General features: G+C 37.7%; 1 long non-coding RNA gene and 1 pseudogene across 1 annotated transcript; one reads left to right on the plus strand and one right to left on the minus strand.

Annotated features, from left to right (window-relative positions):
- Positions 1–6,744: 6,744 nt before the first annotated feature.
- Positions 6,745–8,647, plus strand: LOC147299806 (uncharacterized). The gene is made up of 3 exons (XR_015119894.1): positions 6,745–7,011; positions 7,737–7,793; positions 8,239–8,647. It is a non-coding gene; the product is annotated as an uncharacterized LOC147299806 (long non-coding RNA).
- On the minus strand, positions 8,550–17,826 carry LOC147299807 (uncharacterized; annotated as a pseudogene).
- Positions 17,827–22,460: the final 4,634 nt, after the last annotated feature.

Consider the following 22,460-nt stretch of genomic DNA (forward strand, 5'->3'; position numbering starts at 1 on the left):
TTCTTCATTGTTGTATAACAATGGAAAAGCACTTTAGGGAGGCCCCTTCTTGTTATATTCATCGGTAGCTACTACCATTCGCCTCTTATTCTTTCGAGTTTTCTTTGCGAGTAATTGTCAAAAAATAATTTTTTTACAAGCTAAGACCCAATGCAATATAGTATAAAGGACTATGATACATTGAATAAATTGGTCGGAGCCTGCGTTACATTTTTGTAGTATGGGATGGTGTCTCATGTTACTTGAATGTAGAGTGAAGCAACGCCCTCGTGTTGGTGAGGCTTCACGTTACAAACTAGTGTTACTAGCTTAGAGTTTATTTCCCTAGGCCTTGTGTCACCCTTGGGTGAGGACCTTTGATTTGTATTTTGCAAGGACCGTACCTTTTAAGGATAGGTCTGCTAATTGCAGGGACCGTTCATTTGAGGATAGGTCCGGTGGTTGGGGTAAAGTATGGAGTCATCTGTTCCTTCATTTGGGTGAATATCTCATACTTTGAATTGGTTTGGTGATACCCCACACTACGTTGCTAGGGTGAGGACCTATGTTTGGTTTGAATCACGTGGGTGAAAACCTATGTTTTAAACTATTTTGGTGAAGACCCTTATAACATTTTGACGGTCTTTTACCCTTGTGGAAGAGTGCTGGTATGATTTTAGAGTACCTTTCAATACTTTATTTTAAGTCCCGCATTTCTTTTTTGCGGCGGTCCATTCCAATTTGCTAGTTGCGCGGATGTTTCCTAACAAATGTCATTTTCAAGAAACAATTTAAAGATGGTATAAGAAGGAGTGGTAATAACCTTAGCCTTTTCCTTTTGAAGGACCAAAAAATGAGTGAAAATATTATCGGAAAAGTCCTTACTGTGTCCAATAGGTCCTCCAATTTATGGTGTTTCATACCTCCAATGCTATAGGTGATAGAACCTTGTCTATACATCCCATTAGATTTATAAGAGCATAGGTCATATCATTTAAGTCAAGGCACCTCACCTTCATGTAATTTCTAGGGGCTCTATGCCTTTCTCTTATTTTCTCCGGACCCATTCCAAATGAGTGACATAGGTCTCATATAAAGTTTATCTATGGTCCCACATTTGGCAGGACCTCTCTATGGACTTTGTGTTGGGTCTTCCCCGAACCCGAAGAGGTGTAGATTATGTTTTTGTTGTTGTTGACAGGTTCTCCAAGATAGCGTACTTTATTCCATGCAAGAAGACATCTGATGCATCCAACATAGCCAAAATTATTTTTTCAAGAGGTTGTTAGATTGCATAGAGTGCCCCAGTCCATTACCTCAGTTCGAGACACAAAGTTTCTCAACCATTTATGGATCACTTTGTGGAGGATGTTTGAGAAAGCCTTGAATTGTAGTAGCACAGCCCATCCTCAAACTGATGGACAAACAGGACCATGGGCAATATGATTCATAGTAATTTTGGGACAAGCCAAAACAGTGGGACTTTGCTTTGCCCCAAGCAGAATTGGTATACAACAATGTTGCTCATAGTGCAATAAGGCAGTTGCCTTTTTATCTGGTTTACACCTTGGTCCTTAAGCATGTGGTTGATCTAATGAAGCTTTCCAAGGGACATAGGGCCGGGTAAATGTGGCAGCTGAAAATGTGGCAGAAGATGTTCAGGCTATGCAGACTGAGGTCAGAAAAAAAATTGGAGGCCACCAATGCCTAGGGTTGAGGAAGTATTTAAACAACCTTATTGACTGTTTGTAGGAGAATGATTATGATTATTTTTATTCATAAAAAGTTTAGGTTTCTCTCAATTCTCTGGTGGACTCCAGATCTATCTTCTAGGATTAACGCTGGTTTTCCTTTACTTGCATGTTACGCTAAGTTAGAAAACCTATTCCAAAAACCTCAAGAGCCTAGGCATAAGATGTTGAGTGTTATGTGATAGGAACAAATTGAACCCATTTTCCATATCAATTTTATGCCTCATCTGCCAACCAAGGGTCACATGTTTTTCTTGCTCAACAATACATCATGTAATTCAGCAGTAAAATTGGCATCTAAAATAAGAACACATCAGGATATAAATGTCTAGCCTCTTCTAGTTCTCCTTCTATTTTTTGCTGTTGTTTTCTTTTTCTTCTTTGTTTAAGTAGAGGGTAGTGCTAAAAGTAGATGAAGGTCAAAATCGACATGGGTAGAGTTGTAGAGGTGATTAGGAACCATATGGCAGTGTGTAACTTACTTAAGAGGATCATAATTCATTTAGCCAACCCAAAATAGTTGGGACAAGGCTTGTTGTTGTTTCAAAAGACAATGTATTAAGATCAATAAAAACAATTCCTAACCCAATTGAAATATATATATGTCGTAATTGTATAGCTATGCAAACAACTCAAGCTTAACTAATAAAAATGCTTAGCTTTTTTTCAAACAAGTCTTACATGACAAGTCAATTTGAACCTCATTTGCTTAGCTATCCTCACTTTCATATCCTGGAAACCAGAAAAGAACAAACAAAGTCAATTGGGCATTATTGATACATGCCCACATGCATGAATAAAAATTCAAATAAAATAGAATAAAATTCAAATATGTATATAAATAAAAGAAAAATTAAGAGAAATGAGTAAACTGATGGTATTTTGAATAATGTTAGAATATGAGGTAGAAAAGAAAGAACAAACCAGAGGAGGTAGAGCAAGATTGAGCATCGTTGTTGAGTTGTTCTTCTTCGGAGGAGTATGTCTTGTGTGGGTTCTTCTGATTCTACTTCTGAGTCTAAGGAGGACGAAGATGCATTCGAGGGACCATCTCCGTCGCCATGCTTCATCTTGTAGAATCGTCGCTTTATCATTTTGCTTTCAGAGTTTCAGAGAGAGAAAGAGAGAGCAGAGTGAAGGCGGCTATGAGTGGAGAGAGGGAGGGAATGAGGCGTTGAGAGGCAAGAAATTTCTTCTTTTATTTTTACTCTGACTTTTTTGCATTAATATCACCCAGAATATAGGGGGTTTGCATATTTACCACAAAAAAAAAATTAGGCTAAAGTTTAATTTAGACACTTAACTATAAGGGGTATTTTAACTGCATCCATTATTTATAAAATCATTCAAAAACGTACCCGATCTAAAATCTAAATTGAAAAAAATAAATTTTTCTTCTTCTTTTCTGTTTTTACACCTTTCCACCACCCACTCTCTCTCTCTCTTCCTTCTCTCCAGCCAACCCTCCCAACCCAGCCCCTCCTGACCCCACCCCTACCCCTACCCCCCACCCTTCTTTTTCGTGTGACTTCGCACAGTCTAGTCGTGACTAGGCCAACTCTGGCCTCTCCTCTCCCGTGTGACTCTCTCCACGTGCGCACCTTAGCCCGGCCAAGGCCGGCCATTTTCCGGCGGCCAAAGGCCACCGACGGGTCACCCTGGTGTCGGCCATCCCCCCACAAGCTATAGTTGGGGTCGAGAAGGTTATGGTAGGGGTAGGGGTGAGGGTGGGGGTGGGGTCGGGAGGGGCTGGGTTGGGAGGGTTGGCTGGAGAGAGGGAAGAGAAATAGTGTGGGAGGTGAAGAGGGGTAAAAAAGAGAAAGAACAATTCAGTTTTTCAATTCAGATTTTAGATGGGGTATGTTTTTGAATGATTTTGTAGATGATGGATACAGTTGAAACACCTCTATAGTTGAGTGTCTAAATTGAACTTTAGCCAAAAATTTACAATTTACCACCCAATTTTATCTTTTGGTGAGAATTCTAACATCCATTTGTCAATTAATTTAGATTTTTTTCTCCTAACTTCCCATTTTGTCCTTAAATATAATTTAAAAATAAAATATTGTTATAAAAAAGTGAATAATAATTATTTTTACATCCAAATTCTTTTTTTAAAATTGGCTTAATTGTAATTATATACCCCAACTTTGAGTCCATTTAAAACTAGGTACCTCATCTTAAAAAACCGGCGCTAAGGTACCCCTAGTACGAATAAACGGCGCTAAGGTACCTTCGTTAGTTTTCCCGTCAACAGCTCCGTTAAACACCTACGTGGTGCTGACATGGTCCACATGGACTGCAAAATGTTGACGTAGTAGGGCATAATGGTAATTTCGTCTCTCTTTTTTGGACAAAAAAATTAATTAAAAAATTTTATATTTTAACAATTTTAAATTTAATTAAAAAACAAAAAATAAATAAAAAAACTGAAAAAATGAGAAAAAAATCAACCCTCCCCTCCTCCACCTCACACCCAGCCCCTCCCTCCCACGCCACCTAGCCCCGTCCACCCCCCTCCCCTTCCACCTAGCCCTCGTCCAACCTCTTAACCCAACCTCGCCCCACCCCACCCCATCCCAGCCTGCCCCCTCCCCTTCCCCCTCCCCCGCCACCTATCCCCATCCACCCACAACCCAGCCCCGCCTCACCCTACCCAGCCCCACACAGCCCCAACAGCCCTATCCACCCCGATCCACCTCCCAACCCACACCACCCAGCCCCACCACCCAGTCCCGTCCACCCACCCCACCCAACCAAAAAAAAAAAGGGACAAGGACATTCAAATGTAAAAGGGGATAATACCTTTGTGGGTTTTTGGCAGCAAAGTAAGGCTCAAGTATGGGTTGGTGGGAACTGTTGAACTAGGAGGTGTGGGATGGCGGGAACAATTGAAAGTCTGACTGCAAGGGAAGATTTAGAGTTGAACATTGAAGAAGAAGGGGATGGTTGATTTTTTTATTTTTTCGTTTTTTCAATTTTTTTTTATTTTCTTTTGTTTTTTAATTAATTTTTTTGTCAAAAAAAGAAAGAGACAAAATTACTATTATGCCCTGCCACGTCAGCATTTTGCAGTTCACGTGGGCCACGTTAGCGCCACGTTGGCTTTTAACGGAGTTGTTGACGAAAAAACTAATAGAGTTACCTTAGCGCCGTTTATTCGTACTAGGGGTACCTTAGCGCCAGTTTTTAAAGATGATGTATCTAGTTGTAAATGGACCCAAAGTTTGGGTATATAATTGCAATTAAGCTTAAAAAATTTTACAAACTAAAAAAAGAAAGAAATTACAAAAAAAAAAAGGGAAAAAAAAGTAGTAGAGTTGCATGCCCCATCACCCTTAATCCTCATCTTTCTCTCTATCCCCTAACCTCGATGATCATCCCCATTGCCGGCAAAGTCCGACAGCCTCCCAACCTCTTTCGCCGTCGAAAAAGTCTGACGACCCCTACCCTCTCTCTTTCTCTCTCTCTCTCTCTCTCTCTCTCTCTCTCTCTCTCTCTCTCTCTCTCTCTCTCTTGCTTTCTCTCTCTCATCCCTCCGCGTATATCTGCCACCTTTTCCTCATACCCTGACATCTCCCCGCCCCGGAAAATTTGGCGATCAGGCGACCCCCACCTACTCTTTCTCTCTCTTTTCCATGGTTGCTGCAATTTAGTTGAAGATTTTTTTTCTTTTATATTAATTTTTTTCTATTTTCTTATTTGAGAGTAAATTTAAATTTAAATTTTTTATTAAAAAAACTTATTGAGTGTCAAGTAAGCAAATTGGCAAATTGGCAAATTGAAGGGTATACCTGGGACTATCTTTTTTCTTTTATGGTGCGTTTGGATGAAGTAATTTGAAACTACTAAGGAATTCACAAATGATGGAATTAAAAATGACGTGATTTAAAATTCTAGAATTTGTAAATTCTCTTGTTTGGATAAATGTAATCATAATGGAATTTAAATACGAAATTTATAGTAGTTTTATAAAAGAGTGATGGTGATGGTGGCAAGAATAAAAATGATGTTTGTGGTAAGTTGACGATGATAGTAGGGGTGATGGCTCACGGGCGGTGGGAGAAATGGTGGTGGCAAAAATTGGGGTATTGGAGGTGGCGGCAACGGTGACATTGGCGGTGATGGTGATGGTGGTGGTGACGACAACAGCGATGGTGGTGGCGACGACAACAGCGATGGTGGTGGTGATGGCACTGGTGATGGAGGCGGCGGTGTCAGTGTCGGTGGTGGTGGTGGTGGCGGTGTCAGTGGTGGTGACGGTGGCTGCGACGGTAGTGGCAATTGTGGCGGCTGTGGTGGTAGCAGCATATGTGGTGTCGATGGTGGTGGCAGCAGGCAGTGGTAGTGGTGGTGGCGGTGTCGGTGGTGGTGGTGGTGATGGTGGCGGCGGTGGTGGTCGTAGTGGTGGCAGAGGTGGTGGTGGCAACGGTGGTGGTGGCGGCAGAGGTGGTGGCGGCAGAGGTGGTGTCGATGGTTGTGGTGGTGATAGTGGCGGCGGAGGTGGCAGTGGCGGTGGCAATGGCAGTGGTGGTGGTAGTGGCAGCATGGTGGTAGTGGTGGTGGTATTGTAATTAATTGGCGAGGTGATGGGCGGACACGACTTTTTTTTTATATAAAAATTAGAATTTTGAAAATGACATCAATGTAGGTGGAATTTAAACTTGGAATTTACAGCCTTTAAATCCCAAGTTTTTTTCCACATAGAATTTACGAAATTCTATATTTATGAACCCAAACAAAGAAATTAAAGCATGTAATTTCTTAAATGTTGAGTTTTGTTTAAATTCCAAATTTTTTTTCTCCATCCAAACACACCATTAGATTTTTAAATGCACTATCACAGGAAATGACAAAAATGCCCTCGGAGGTAACATAAAATTTAACGAAAATGAACAGTAAATGTTACATTGTAACACGAAAAAAAAAAATTAGATGGCAAATTGTAAAAAATATATATATATATATATATGGGTAGTAAATGCGCACAACTCCATATTCTGGATGGGATTAGTGCAAAAAAGCCTAAATAAAAAGAAAAGCTGCTACTCAAAATAACAACCGCTATCCCTTCGTACGAGGATCTGTGTGGTCTCTCAAACCCGACTGAGATTCCCAAATTTCCTTTACTCTTCTCTCAAACCCTAACCCGACTGAGAGTCTGAGATTCCCAAATTTCTCTCCTCTCAAACCCTAAGGCCACGATTGTCTGCGTTGTTTTCTTCATTGCCGTATAACAATGGAAGAAGCACTCTTCAGAGCTCCCCCCTTCTATATATCGGTAGCTACTACCATTAGCCTCTTTTTCTTTCGAATTTTCTTTGCGAGTAATTGTCAAAAAATAATTTGATGTTTTTGGAATTCATTACAAACTTTTTGCAATTGAAAAGAGCCCTAATTTTTTGCATGGATCTCAACTTATGAAATTGTTAAGATTTCAGTTGTCCCTATAATTTCTTGGCATCCAAATTAGGTTTTCTGGTCGGTCAAATTTATCATTATGTCATTAGGATGGATGATTGTATCATTGGGTTTAAATTGGTGGTCATTAGTTCACTTTACCATTTAGTAATTCTTTTTTTTTTTTTTTGGTTAAGACCATTTAGTAATTCTTTACTATTATTATTTCAAACTTTTGTGGTTGAAGGTTCATTGTACAAGATATGATTAGATAAACTCTCTGTGAGAAATTTCTTTCAGCATCAAATTATGTTATATAACACATTTCTCTGCTTGGTTATATTTGTATAATGGAGTTCGTTTCTGGAATTTGTTGTAATATTATGTGTCTGCAAACTTAAATTTTTCAAATTTTGTGTCTAATAGGTATGAGTTTTCTTGCATTATATCAGAATGCTTTTGGAATTTCATGTTTTGTCTCTGTCAAGTGATTTATTTCTTCCTATGAGCTACTTTTGATGCATCAGGACTTGTAAGATTGATTACAACAAAGTTCTAGGTAGCTTTTAATCTTGTTCTCTTATTTGTTGATGTATTTTGGTGCAGGAAGAGGCGAAGTTGAAACAAAAACGTGTGAAGGAAGTTAGGGATCTGCTTAAGCTGGTATACCATTAACTACTCCTTACATCATTGCTTGCATAATTCACTTTCTTTTGGACTATATGTGATGGATTGCTATTACATTCTATATTCTGCAGTTTGAGTTAAGAGTGATGGGTGTACTGTTTAAACTTTTATCTCTCTCTCTCTCTCTCTCTCTCTCTCTCTCTCTCTCTCTCTCTCTCTCTCTCTCTCTCTCTCTCTCTCTCTCTCTCTAAGTGGCAATCTGGTCAAACTACAGGGGCCAAAAATGTAGTGTAACTGAAACAAGAAAATAAAAGATACATTTCTGGGCCACTTAATCATTGACGTCTTCTTGGAGGCACTTCTGTAGTTCCGTGCACAGGTCTTTCTGGGATTGATTCTTCAATTTGCCTTCAAATTTGTGTGTCTGTCTGTGGGATGGTACAGCTTTCTGAAACCTATATCTGTATCTGGTTCATTGCAGAGAATGACTCGGATATGGAACAAGATCAACAGCCAAAATGTTTCAAACCATGTCAAGATCCGTATGGTGGCTTTAGCATTAATTTGCTCCTTTCTGGTATACCTTTGGTCCAAAATTGTCCAGAAGATGAAGATTGGAGGTCCGCTTCAGGGCTTCTAAACACCCTTTTGTTGAACGCTAAAAGAGGTTTCCTGGGCTGCATAAATACTGGTTTCATTGTACCAGAAATGAAACCATTCCTTTTTTTTTTACTTCAACTGAAGGAGATTCAAGCTTGAGACCTTTTCACTCGACTAATACTGTATTTTACTCTAAGCACTAATGCTTGTGTATTTCCTCTTGTTGCTGTCAATTTTGAACAATTTTACTGCCATCTTCTGTGAAAGCGCATAATGGTTTTGTCTGCTCATTGATGAAACTTGAATCATTACAATATGACCATAATACGATGATCTTATGCCCATAACGTATTTGTGTGCATCTCTCTTAGATGTGTCTTTCAAGCCGATTCAAGTGTGAACATTTTCATTCCAACAAATTAATTTTTTTAAATGCTCACTTGAGCTATTTTGATTTTATACTGCTTCAGGGTTGTATAATGATATTGACACATTCTTGTACGTGCGCTTCATGTGAATACTTTGTGACTTGTGAGCTTATTTGACAGATGTCTCGATTTAGTCTTAATACATTTATTTGGTAGAACATTTCAAACAAATAAGGAATCCACACTTGTATAAGTAAATTTTATTAAATGGGGAACATGCTAAATGAGAATCAGAATTGGGTCTACGCCGGTGTGTTTTTGAAACTGATTCGATGGAAGCTAGACGTCTACTTTCTATGCCGGACTATTTAGCTTCGGAGGTGGCTATTGTAGATGACATCCGCTCTCTCTCCTATAGTATTTCTTTTGTTTATTGTCCTAGAGTCTATAATAATGCAGCCCATCAAGCTTGCAAGTTTCTCTCTTTCAATTGCTTCAGATGTAATTTGGATGGAAAAGGCTCCATCCTGGTTGTCGTCCATTTATTAGAATTTACCAAGTTGATTAAATATGCAACAAATTAAACATATGTGAATCAATAAACTCAAACAAGCAATCACACATAATACACAAGAATTGTTGACGCGAAAAACCCTCGATTGGGAAAAACCGCAGGACCTAGTCTAGAGAAAATCAATTTACTATGATACTTGAAAAGTTACAACTAATGATTGGATTCAAACCTTAATTAGACTCCTTCTAGAGAGTATACTGACCTTACGCCACCTTGAACTCTTCGATCACTTGAATTGAGTAGAGACATTTGATCTTGCCAACGTCCTGACGACAAGAGCTCATGAACCCGGCTTCGATCTTGATGGTCGAGTCCAATCAATGATGGAGGATGGATGAACAAATGTGATAGATTGAATAGATTATTCACAAAGAACAATCTATTCAACCTATCTATGTTAATGCACGATGAACTACTCTATATGATAAGTATTTATATATGCAATAAGGATGTTCATTAAATCAATGAACTCTCACACAAAAACTCTAGGATGCACTATCTCTCCAATTGTGTAATATGCGTGAGCAATTTAAGCTTATGAGAAAGCTATGTATTTATAAGATAGCAAAACCTTATAGAAGTAGGAAATAAGTCACAAGGCTTGTTAGAAAAGATTAAGATTGAAATAGGAGACAAAACCTAGTTAAACATGGAGAAACACAACTTTAAATTTTAGGTGAATAATGGAGGATCGGTCTTTCAGAAAGAAAAATATGTTGTGAATAGTGGAGGACTAGTCCTGCAGTGTAAAACACAAAAAAAGAAAAAGAAAAAAAAAAAAGAACCTTCCTAGAGGATCAGTCCTTTAGGGCGAGAATTTCAAAACATTTTTTTTTTAATTCTTTTAAAACACTTTGCACTCTTAAGAAACGATTTTTGAATTTGAATGAACTTTCCTATTTCCGAAAAACCTTTAAATACAAACAAGACAAACCAAATATGCAATTGAAACTAATCACCTAGGATGAATGCAAGGTATTTATGACATATGTTTTAAATTTGAACTTGGATTCATTAGCTCCACTGCAATCATCGATTAAGACCAACACTTGACTCACTTAACCTAACCTAACCTAATCTAATGCTTACAAATTGGTCGTATTGTTTTAGGAAATAACCAAGTACAAAAGTTTACATTAACATAAGATCAAGGAATAAAATTTTGTTTTTTAGAGATATGAAAATTTTAACAAGTATTCATCAAGATTTTGCCAAAATTTCAAAAATTTCGCTCACCGCTTCTCTCTCTATCTTCTCCTTCTCTGTCCAAAGTCCAAACCCAGCAAAATTGTAAAAAACAGTTCAAACCCAGCCAACATGGAGGGAGGGAGAAGAGATCGGGGAGGAGATGAAGAATCGAGGGAGATCGGGGAGGGAGAGGAGAAAGAGGAAGGAGGAAGCTAGAGATGCGCACAGCTGGGTTGGGAGAGAAAAATAAGAGGGAAGAAGACAGATGGGCTTGGAGAGGGAAAAGAGAGGGAATAAGAGAAAGTCACGGGAAGGAAAAGGAAGGAAAGAAAAAGAAAGGAAAATGAAGGAAAGAAAAAGAAAAGAAAAGAAAGGAAAGAAAAAAAAAAGAGAAAAAAAGAAAAGGGAAAAAAAAAAAAAAAAAGAGGTTAAGGGTTGATTGGAGTTTGGGGCCTTAGGACAATTAGAAAGAGAAAAAAGGGTTTGAGATTTCGTTTGGCTCTTTTGAAGTTTCGTTTAGTTGTTTTTAAACTCTAAATTCTAATATATTTCTATAAAAAAAAATTAAAAATACCCTAATATCTTATACCATATTATAAACAATATAGAGTATAGATTATAGAGTATATATGGTTTACTATATAGATTATAGGGTATAATAGTATTAGGGTATGTAGAGTATATAGGATTTAGTGTATACATTATAGAGTATACAGAATATACTAATTTTATTTAACAGTATTTGCCTTCAATGCGCATTAATCTTATATAACATAAAACATACTATATAATTAGGTTTCTTCAATTATTTTTTATCAATGTAGTAGATAATATGTTAAATAAACATTAGAAAATTAGAAGTAAATACCAAATCCCAATAATTTTTTGGTATAGCATGAAGACCATATAATATTTCAATTGAACTACTAAATTTAAATGTAGTTTTTTAGATTAGGTCACAAATATGTTCACCTATTTGATTTGAGCCTTTTTCATTTGACATTTTTATCCTTTGGCCCACATATGATGAGTGTTAGTTAAAATTTACAAGGTTTTGACAAAATTGGCCTTGAGGCTTTTATATTATCTTGAAAATTTGCTAATGTAATCTCAACTTCACATTTATTTGTGACTGTACGATACTCACAACTTCAAATTTAGTTGTGACTAAACGACAGTCACATCTAAGTTGTGAGACAGTCACAGTTAAGTTGTGACTTAATTGAATTTTTTTTAGAGAAATTATACTACAATATAGTATAAATAGAGGTCAAAACAATACTTTTACTCAAAATAATATATAGTATAGTGGTGTGAATTGTCTTTTTCAATTTACCAAGACAATCACAGTTAAGTTGTGACTGGATTGATTTTTTTTATTTTTTTATAATACAATATAGTATAAATTAATATAATATTTGTGATGTAATATATATATATATTTTGTGGTGGCATGTAATGTAATATTTGTAAATTTAATACTTTTTACTTTATTAATTTGTTTAACTTTTCAACTAGTACCTAATCTAAAATGCTATTTAATTTTGGTACATAAACTAAAAAGTTATTAAAATTTAATAGTTAAAATCAATGGACCTAATAAACATATGGTAAAATTTTATTCAAAATTTTCGTATTTCAATAGTAATTTTCGTCGTTTCTATCTAACTATTGTCGAAATTTAAAATTTCTCAAAATTTTCATCTAAAGTTTCGTCAAAATTTCCATCGAAATTTTACTCCTTGCATAAGTTGACAATATTCTTACATAAAATCACTATGTCAATATTTCAATTTCAATTTGTTTGACATGAAAGACCGTGCGGCCCCTTGAAGGCTTGAACAATACAAAACCCTTTGAACGATCCGACAATCTTTCTTTTTAATATTTAGTCTTTCTTAGAAATAAGTTGGCTCAAGAACAACTTCTTATTGAATGAGGCTCTTGTTTATTTTATGAATTTATCCTTTTTATGTAAAATTTCTACTAAACGACGTTTTCATTAACCATGAACAATTGGGAAGAACGAATGTTTCATTAAACTGACTGGTGCAGTTACCTTTAGAGAATGGCTAGTATGATGGACTAATTTTAAGGGACAGTGATGGACTGTTTTATAACAACACTTAGATTAATCCAATGACACATATTTTTGACCTCATTCATCGATGAGTTCATCGATACATTTCTAGGGTGTTAAATAGGCATTGTGGAGGTTGCATGTTAGGTTATAACTCTGAGATTTTGGATTTTTAGGATATAGAATGGGCATAGTTATAACCTAACATAAAGTCGACAAACCAGATGTCATTTGGTTTAATCTAGTTGCCTGTTATAAAAGAGTCTCTCACAGTCCCTCAAAATTAGTTCCTCTTACTAGCCGGACTTGTTCCGTTTATATATATATATATATATATATATATATAATTTAATAGTTTGAGCATTTATCTTCACATAAGTGAATATCTTAGTAACTATTCGATCCGTCAAGCAATAGTTAGCACAGACCATCAATAATGGTGTTATATAGTTGCCGGCCGTAACATGTAAAACTTTGATTTTATTTTTAAGCGGCAATAATGCCCATAAAATAAAATTGGGGTACCTTTCATGCAACCTTGGTTGTATAGAACTTTGCCCCATTAAATACATTTGAGATGACCAATTAATGATTAATCAATTTAACCTTATACTGGAATGCTCAATTATTTGTCACACGAAATAAACCAACACAATTATTAACTGTCTCAAAACTTCAACATTTAAAATTCTAAAAAAATAAATAAATAATAACCAAATCTCATCCATTATGAAAATGGATTCAATCAAATAAAAATCCAAAATAATGAAAACTTGAGTTTCAAGGATTAAAATAAAAGATAATTAGACTTACATCCTTTAGAAAAACAGTTTTTAGATGGAGACCAGAAGTGTTTTAAAATTTATAAGAAAATTCTTTTAATATATAATAATTTATAAGAAAATCATTTTAATTCATAATAAAGTCATTTTAATTTATAAGAAAATCATTTTAATTCATAATAAAATTTTTTCCCGATTTGAAGGATATTTTTCCCTATTTGAAGGGTACTTCCTCTCCTAGGGTGTAAAGTGAGCTTTGTAGATGCTGCATGTTAGGTTTTAACTCCGAGATTTGGGGCGGAGCCAAAAATCTTGGAATTAAAACCTAACATAAAGCCGTCAAAGAAGAAAAATAAAAGGACTTAATTAAAAATTTTAAATCACTATCGGTCTTAGTCTAAGAATGACTCATAAAATGGAATGAATTCTAAATCTCCCTTAAAATAATTCTAAATTACTTAAATCTTTCTTCAGACGCTTGAGCATGTATCGGTGATATTTTCTTACATCTCCCGTCACTCTCTTTTTGACATCGTTGAGAGCTAATGGAGGTTCAGACGAGACCTTTGACTATGAGTCTGACTCATCTGAGCCTTCAACTTATGCTATATAAGTCCCTATGTTAGTTGCTACAAATTCTTGTCGAATCCTATTATATTATTTTCAAGGAACACAACGAAAATCACTGAACGTCCTAAACACACTTGCTCTCTCAAATTTCGTATTGAAGCTCATCGATAGGCGGCACTGTGTTGGCACCTTTTAGGGCAACTTTTGAATTGCTAAGCTGTGATAATAATCACTTTTGCAAGTGATGTGAGAACAATCACTTTGGAAATTACTTCAGTGTTTGGTAAACTTAATGCCCATTCTAATATGGGATCTCTCAAATAAGGGTAAATAAGAAATTTTTTGTAGAGTCAACTTTATATTGTATTTTAAATATTTGAACCGTCTATTTTTTAGTTTTCTATAAATCATGTATGCAAAAAATTAGACAAATCGAAAACAATTTTGATATTTGATTTTGTTCAACTAAATAGATGAACATAATGTTTTAACAAACACTTCAAATAGACTGCTTTGATCATCGAATTATAATACGGATTGGATTTCATATGGGATACCAGATTTACCCTTATTAAGTGTTGCGATTATAAAAAACAGTTTTTGTATGTTTGGTATAAAACCAAATCTTAATATTTTTTTGGTATAGCATGAAGACCATATAATATTTCAATTGAACTACCAAATTTAATATAGTTTTTTAGATTAGGTTATAAACATGTTAGCCCCTTTAATTTGAGTCTTTTCTATTTGACATTTTTGTTCTTTGGCCCACATATGATGGGTGTTAGTTAAAATTTATAAAGTTTTAATAAAATTGCCCTTGAGTCTTTTATATTATCTTGAAAATTTACTAATGTAGTCTCAATTTCACATTTAGTTGTGATTGTATGACACTCACAACTTCAAATCTAGTTGTGACTGAACGACAGTCACAGTTAAGTTGTGACTTAATTGAATTTTTTTAGAGAAATTATATTACAATATAGTATAAATAGAGGTCAAAACAATACTTTTACTCAAAATAATACACAGTATAGTGGTGTGAGTTGTCTCTTTCAATGTATCAAGACAATCATAGTTAAGTTGTGACATAATTGATTTTTTTTTTTAATACAATATAGTATAAATTAATAGAAAATTAGGATTAAATACTAAATGCCAATAATTTTTTGGTATAGCATGAAAACCATATAATATTTCAATTGAATTACTAAATTTAAATGTAGTTTCTTAGATTATGTCACAAATATGTTGGCCCCCTTTGATTTGAGCTTTTTCCATTTGACATTTTTGTTCTTTGGCCCACATATGATGGATGTTAGTTAAAATTTATAAAGTTTTGACAAAATTGACCTTGAAGCTTTTATATTATCTTGAAAATTTGCTAATGTAGTCTTAACTTCATATTTAGTTGTGACTGTACAACACTCACAACTTCAAATTTAGTTGTGACTGAATGACAGTCACATCTAAGTTGTGAGACAATTACAGTTAAGTTGTGACTTGATTGAATTTTTTTTAGAGAAATTATACTACAATATAGTATAAATATATATCAAAATAATACTTAATATAGTAGTGTGAGTTGTCTCTTTCAATTTACCAAAACAGTCACAGTTAAGTTGTGACTAGGTTGATTTTTTTTTAATATAATATAGTATAAATTAATGTAATATTATTTTTATTTTTTTAGAGCAAATTACAATTTAGTACCTCAACTGTACTTGTTGTTTTAACTTAATATCCCAATTTTGAAAACTTACAAAAAAGTACCTCAACTTTTATTTTGTGTCAAAATAGTACCTCCATTAGTTTTTCTGTCAAATAAACCGTTATCAGCTGACGTGGCAGGGGTATTTTCGTCTTTTTTTCCAAATTTAAAAAATAATAATATTTTAAAAAACTTTTGAATAAAAAAATTTCTTAAAATAATTAAAATAAAAAAAATAAAAAAAACTTCTTAAAATAAAAACCTTTCCCCCTCCCCCTTCCCCAGCCCTTTTCTCCCTCAGCCCCTCCCCGCCTCTCTCCCTCCCCACCCCAGCCCCCCCCGACCCACCACCTCTCACCTAGCCCCGACCCACTTGTAGCCCCTCACTCAGCCCCTCACCCAACCCCGACCCACCCCCTCCCCTCACCCCCTTACCCCACCCATGCCACCGCCTCCCCCTCCCCCGCAACCCCCCCGACCCCTTCCCACCCAACCTCGTCGAGCCTAAGCAGGTTCTCGAGCGCGAGACGAATCGAGGACGAGATGAGGTTGATGATGGTGTCCTCGCGGAAGGGAAAGTGGATTGGACGAGTTGGGTGAGGACCCAGGCATCGTGCCCAAGCCTAGTTGTACCAACCAGAAGGTCCGCCATTGATCGCTCTCGTCGTTTTGGGTGCGGGGCTGAGTGAGGGGCTAAGTGTGGGGTGGCGGGTGGGTTGGGGCTAGGTGAGAGGTGGTGGGTTGGGGGGGGGGGGGAGGGAAGGGGCTGTGTTGGTGGGGAGGGAGAGAGGCGGGGATGGGCTGAGGGAGGGGGCTAGGGAAGGGGGAGGGGGAAAAGTTTTTATTTTAAGAAATTTTTTTATTCAAAAGTTTTTAAAAATATTATTATTTTTTAAATTTGAGAAAAAAGACGAAAATACCTCTGTCACGTCAGCAGATAACGGTTTATTTAACAGAAAAACTAACGAAGGTACTCTTTTAACACAAAATGAAAGTTGAAGTACTTTTTTTGCAAGTTTTCAAAGTTGGGGTACTAAGTTGAAATAACATAAAAAATTGAGATACTAAATTACAATTTGCTCATTTTTTATTATAGTGGCATGTGATGTAATATTTGTAAATTCTAATACCTTTTACTTTATTATTTTGTTTAACTTTTCAACTAATACATAATTTAAAATGTTATTTAATTTTGATACCTAAACTAAAAAGTTGTTGAAATTTAGTAGTTAAAATGAATGAACCTTAAATTTTAGCTCATAATTTTAATGACACAAATATTGACCGTTGAATAGCACAACTGCAATCCGGCCAAAAAAATAAAATAGCACAACTACAACATTCAGTGCTAAAACTACAAAAACTAGTTCTGCGGAAAGCCCATAAAAACTTACAAAAACGAAATACGAAAATTCCAAAGTTGGGATGAAATAAAAGAGAGGCATATATTCAAAAGTTGTGCAATTTAAAGACCCTAATCCTTTCTTCTAATCTTATGCATCTGTTTTATTCTTTTTCTCACTCTTATCAGCCTTGCCATCACCCTTCAAGTTATCAGTGCCGGTGGAGAATGCAGCACCATGATCCTCAGCATCTTTGTTTTTCTTCTTCTCAGACTTTTCTGTTTCAGGAGAACCAGCTTCACCTTCTCAGACTTGTTCCCATCTGAAGAATCCAAAACACCATTCCCTTTGTCCTTTTTCGTTTTCTTCTTCTCTTCACTCTTGACTTGTTCAACTTCGATCTTCACCTTAGCTTTTCTTAGCAGGAACAGGAACAGGGCTGTCAGTCCTTTCCTCTAGTTTGCACTTACGCTTACGCTTGTCCTTGTTTTTGTTCTCCTTCTTCTCCTTGTCTACAAGAGTTGCCTCTTTCTCTGCCACAGCAGGTTCAGTGGCAAGCGCAGCAGCAGTGCCAGCGATAATAGAATCCCCACATGTTGGTAAAACCACATTCCTTGACCAATCCTGAGGGGTATTCTCAGGGGGCTTCCCTTGCTTATTCAATTTCCCTCCTGCAATCAGTTTCTTCTTCATGGACGCCCTCAGCCCCAATCCTAACTTCCTCGGGTAAGTATCCTAATCCATCACCACCCTCTTGATCTTTGCCACCACACCATGATCACAAGTTGCCATCACTGCAGTGGTCATCTCAGCAATTCATTCCCAACGCAATGGCTTCCCCTTTGGTCGTCATAGACAACTTCCTCTCCGACCTCAAATTCATTCTCAAACCTCAGCAACCCTGGAATCTGTTCAGAGGAGGCTTAGGTTTAGGGTTTTAATATATTTTCTGATTAATTGAATAAGACCACAAAGTGTGGTTTATATACATGGACCTATAACTAAAATACAGAAATTAATAAACCACCTAATTAATTCTAATAATTACACGATAACCCCACGTGTTGACTCACACCAACACTCCCCCTCAAGTTGGTGCATATATATCGCACATGCCCAACTTGTCTAGTGAGTCCAAAAATACCCGATTTGCCACAGCCTTGGTCAAAACATCTGCAAGCTGATCTTCGGACTTCACAAATGGAAAGTTAATAATCTTCGCTTCAAGTTTCTCTTTGATGAAGTGTCGATCAATCTCAATGTGTTTTGTTCTATCATGCTGAACAGGATTATGTGCTATATCAATAGCAGATTTGTTATCACAAAACAAGTCCATAGGTTTGGTAGGTGGACATCCTAAATCAGTCAATAAATGTCTCAACCACAAAAGTTCGACTACTCCAAGTGCCATACCTCTGTATTCAGCCTCTGCACTCGACCTAGATACAACTGATTGCTTCTTACTTCTCCAAGTCACCAAATTTCCTCCTACAAAGGTAAAATAGCCTGAAGTAGACCTTCTATCATCTGCTGAACCTCCCCAGTCTGCATCAGAAAACCCTTCAACATTTACATGACCATGATTAGCAAACAACAATCCTTTACCAGGTGCAGATTTTAAATACTGTAAAATTCGCTCCACAACATCCATATGAGGTTTGCACGGGGCATGCATAAACTGGCTTACTACACTAACCGCATAAGCAATGTCAGGTCTAGTGTGAGACAAATATATCAATCTTCCAACAAGTCTCTGATATCGCCCCTTATCTGCAGGCAAAGCCCCCAAACACTCAAAAAGTCTATGATTTTGCTCCATAGGAGTGACAGCTGGCTTACACCCAAGCATACCAGTTTCAGACAACAAGTCTAAAACATATTTCCTTTGAGATAGGAATATGCCATGTTTAGATCGAGCCACTTCTATCCCAAGAAAGAACTTCAAGTCCCCCAGCTGTTTCATTTCAAACTCTTGAGACAAGTACCTCTGTAAATTAGAGATTTCCTCATAATCATCTCCAGTCAGAACCATATCATCAACGTAAATAATAAGAGCAGTAATCTTCTTCCCCCTTTTCTTTAGGAACAAAGTATGATCAAAATTACTCTGCCGATAACCATAGTTCTTCATCGCACGGGTGAATCTCCCAAACCAGGCTCTCGGAGATTGTTTAAGACCATATAAAGACTTTTTCAGTCTGCACACCAATCTTGTATTATCAAACTCTGGTATACCTGGAGGAGGATCCATGTATACTTCTTCAGTCAAATCACCATGGAGAAAAGCATTCTTTACATCAAACTGAAGAAGTGGCCAATCTTTGTTAGCAGCCAAAGACAACAGAACCCGTACTGTGTTTAACTTGGCCACTGGAGCAAACGTCTCCAAGTAGTCTATGCCATAGGACTGTGTATACCCCTTTGCTACCAACCTTGCCTTATACCTTTCAACTGACCCATCAGCTTTGTGTTTGACTGCAAACACCCATCTGCATCCTACTGTCTTCTTCCCCTTAGGTAGAGAAACTAACTCCCAGGTTGAATTCTTCTGTAATGCCGCCATTTCTTCAGCCATAGCTTTGGTCCATCTAGAATCTGTAAGAGCATCCTGCAATCTACTAGGAATAGAAACAGAAGATAATTGCAGAACATACGATTCATATGACTTCGAAAGCCTAACAGTCGACACATGATTATTAATTGAGTACCTAACTTTGGCATTTGGATCTGGCTCATATTTAGCTGGTGGTTGTCCTCGGTTAGACCGAGGAGGAAGTGTAAATTTAGAAGCATTAGAATCAAGATCTAAACCAGAATGTGAATCAAGAGTATTGTTGGTTACCTCAATGGACGAAGAAGATTGATTCAATGGAGTAGGAGAGATGGCAGTACTATCATGGAGTGGTGATTCCTCAGGCTCAGAATTCGTGGATTCTTGTCCTACCATATCCTCAGTATCATCTCCAGTAATTTCCGCATCCTCAGTATCATCCGCAGTAATTTCCGTAGTCTCAGTCTCATCCGCAGACTCAGGCACTGGGTGATCAGTAGTCTGTTCTGACCCTTCCTCACTATTACTCCCAGAACCAAACTGATCAAAAAACAACATATCATCTCGATCTCGATTCTGCACTTCACTAGAAACCTCCCCCTGAAGAGTAGAATCCAGTGGACGTGGAGAATAAAAAAGTTGATGTTCATGAAAAGTGACATCCATAGAAACATAGAAGCGCTGAGTAGAGGGATGATAGCATCGATACCCCTTCTGGGATGGACCATAACCAACAAATACACACTCTAAGGCCCGAGATGCAAGCTTGGATCGCTGATGAGAATGTAAATGCACAAAAACAACACACCCAAAAACTCGTGGTTCCAAATGAAGGATACCTGGTAGAGAGACAAAATCCGAGAGAACATCCAAAGGTCGCCGAAAGTCCAGGACACTAGATGGGGTCCGATTAATCAGATAAACGGCAGAACTCAAGGCATCACCCCAGAACAGAGATGGCACGTGACCCCCCAGAAGAAGGGACCGAGTGACTTCCAATAAATGTCGATTTTTGCGTTCAGCAACCCCATTCTGTTGTGGAGAATGAGCGCAAGAAGTCTGATGAAGGATCCCCGCAGAAGCAAAATACTGAGTCAACTCTGTATTAACAAACTCACCGCCATTATCAGAGCGCACAACTTTAATAGGACAGGAAAACTGGGTGAGGACCATATGATGAAACAGGCGAAAAACAGCACACACATCACTTTTATGTTTCAGAAGATAAACCCAAGTCATCCTAGTACAATCATCAATAAATGTCACAAACCATTTCATTCCTTTATGTGTACCACACGGGGCCGGACCCCAAACATCCGAGTGGACCAAAGCAAAAGGAACATCCATACGTGTAGCACTAGAAGGAAACACTGAACGATGGCTTTTGGCCAACACACAAACTTCACAATGAAAATTGGAAATGTTCAATCCACGAAATAAAGAGGGAAATAAACGCCGAAGATAACTAAAGGACGGATGACCAAGTCGGCGATGCCACAACCAAATCTTCTTCTGATTTTCAGAGGAACCATTAACAAGACTCACAATGCCACGACCATCTGAACCGGAAACCCCACTATCCAGATAGTACAATCCATCACTCTTTCTACCACTGCCAATTTTCTCCTTGGTATGAATATCCTGGAAAACACAATGGGTAGGAAAGAATGTGGCCACACAATTATGAGTTTTGGTTAGTTGACTAACAGAAATAAGGTTACAATTTAAGGAAGGAACAAACAACACATTATGTAAAGACAAACCAGACGAGAAGGATACCGTGCCGCCCCCTAGAACAGGAGATGACACACCATTGGCATTAACAATAAATGGTTTAGGACAGACAGATGAAAGATGACTAAACACATAACGATCAGAAGTCATATGATCCGTAGCACCTGTATCAATTATCCATGCACCATTACCAGTACAAGCAGAAGTACTCAAAGCAGAGTTAGAGATACCTGACTTGACGACAAAGCTGGAGGAACTAACAGAGTTCACCCGGGAATGCAACATATTTTTCCTCTTTTTTTTTTTTTTTTTTTTTTTTTTTTTTTTTTTTTTTTTTTTGGTTCACAGAGCTACAAATATATATATATATATATATGTATATATATATATAATTGTCAATCGAACACAGGACCGGTGGGTCTTTGGAATACACCAAAGCCAAAAAACTTGGTACAGGCACGATTTGGGCAAGCAAAGCCACCAGTGAGCCACTGCCCAAGCAATTGGAGGCGCGCCCAGGCAGGCGGGTCAAAGCGCACGGTCAGCCAGAGACGCGCGCAGGCAGGCGGAGGCGTGCGGGGCAGCGTGCGCAGTCAGTCGGAGATGCACACAAGCAGGCGGAGGCGCGGAGGTGCAGACGGTGCAGAGAGAGAGCGTCACTGTGCTGGTCGGCGCACAGGAGATCGGACGGCGTCTCTGCGACTGTTCGGCACACAAGGAAACAAACGCCGTTGTCACTGCCACTGGTCGGCGCACAGAGGAACGAATGGCGTCGGCGTTGGCGTCGGTGTCGCTGCGACTGGTCGGCGCACAGAAGAACCAATGACGTCGGCGTCGCTGCGACTGAACGACTTGGAGCAACAGAGACGCGTCGGCGTCGGGAAGGAGCAGAAGAGATGGCAGCGAGCGACGGTGACGACAGGGTTGTGCGACGAGCGACGGTGGCAAAGGGGGTGTGCAGCCGAGCGACGGGGACAATGGGCAGCGAGCAACGGTGGCGAGTTCGCAGCGGAAAGGAACACAACAGTTAGGTGGAGTAATAGAATTTTTCTGGAAAAATTCTTAAAAAACCAGTAGGATAGAGACCATGCTCTGATACCATGTTCAGAGGAGGCTTAGGTTTAGGGTTTTAATATATTTTCTGATTAATTGAATAAGACCACAAAGTGTGGTTTATATACATGGACCTATAACTAAAATAC

This window comes from Dryas octopetala, chromosome 1 (assembly GCF_963921425.1).
Source record: "Dryas octopetala chromosome 1, drDryOcto1.1, whole genome shotgun sequence".
Taxonomy (NCBI): domain Eukaryota; kingdom Viridiplantae; phylum Streptophyta; class Magnoliopsida; order Rosales; family Rosaceae; genus Dryas; species Dryas octopetala.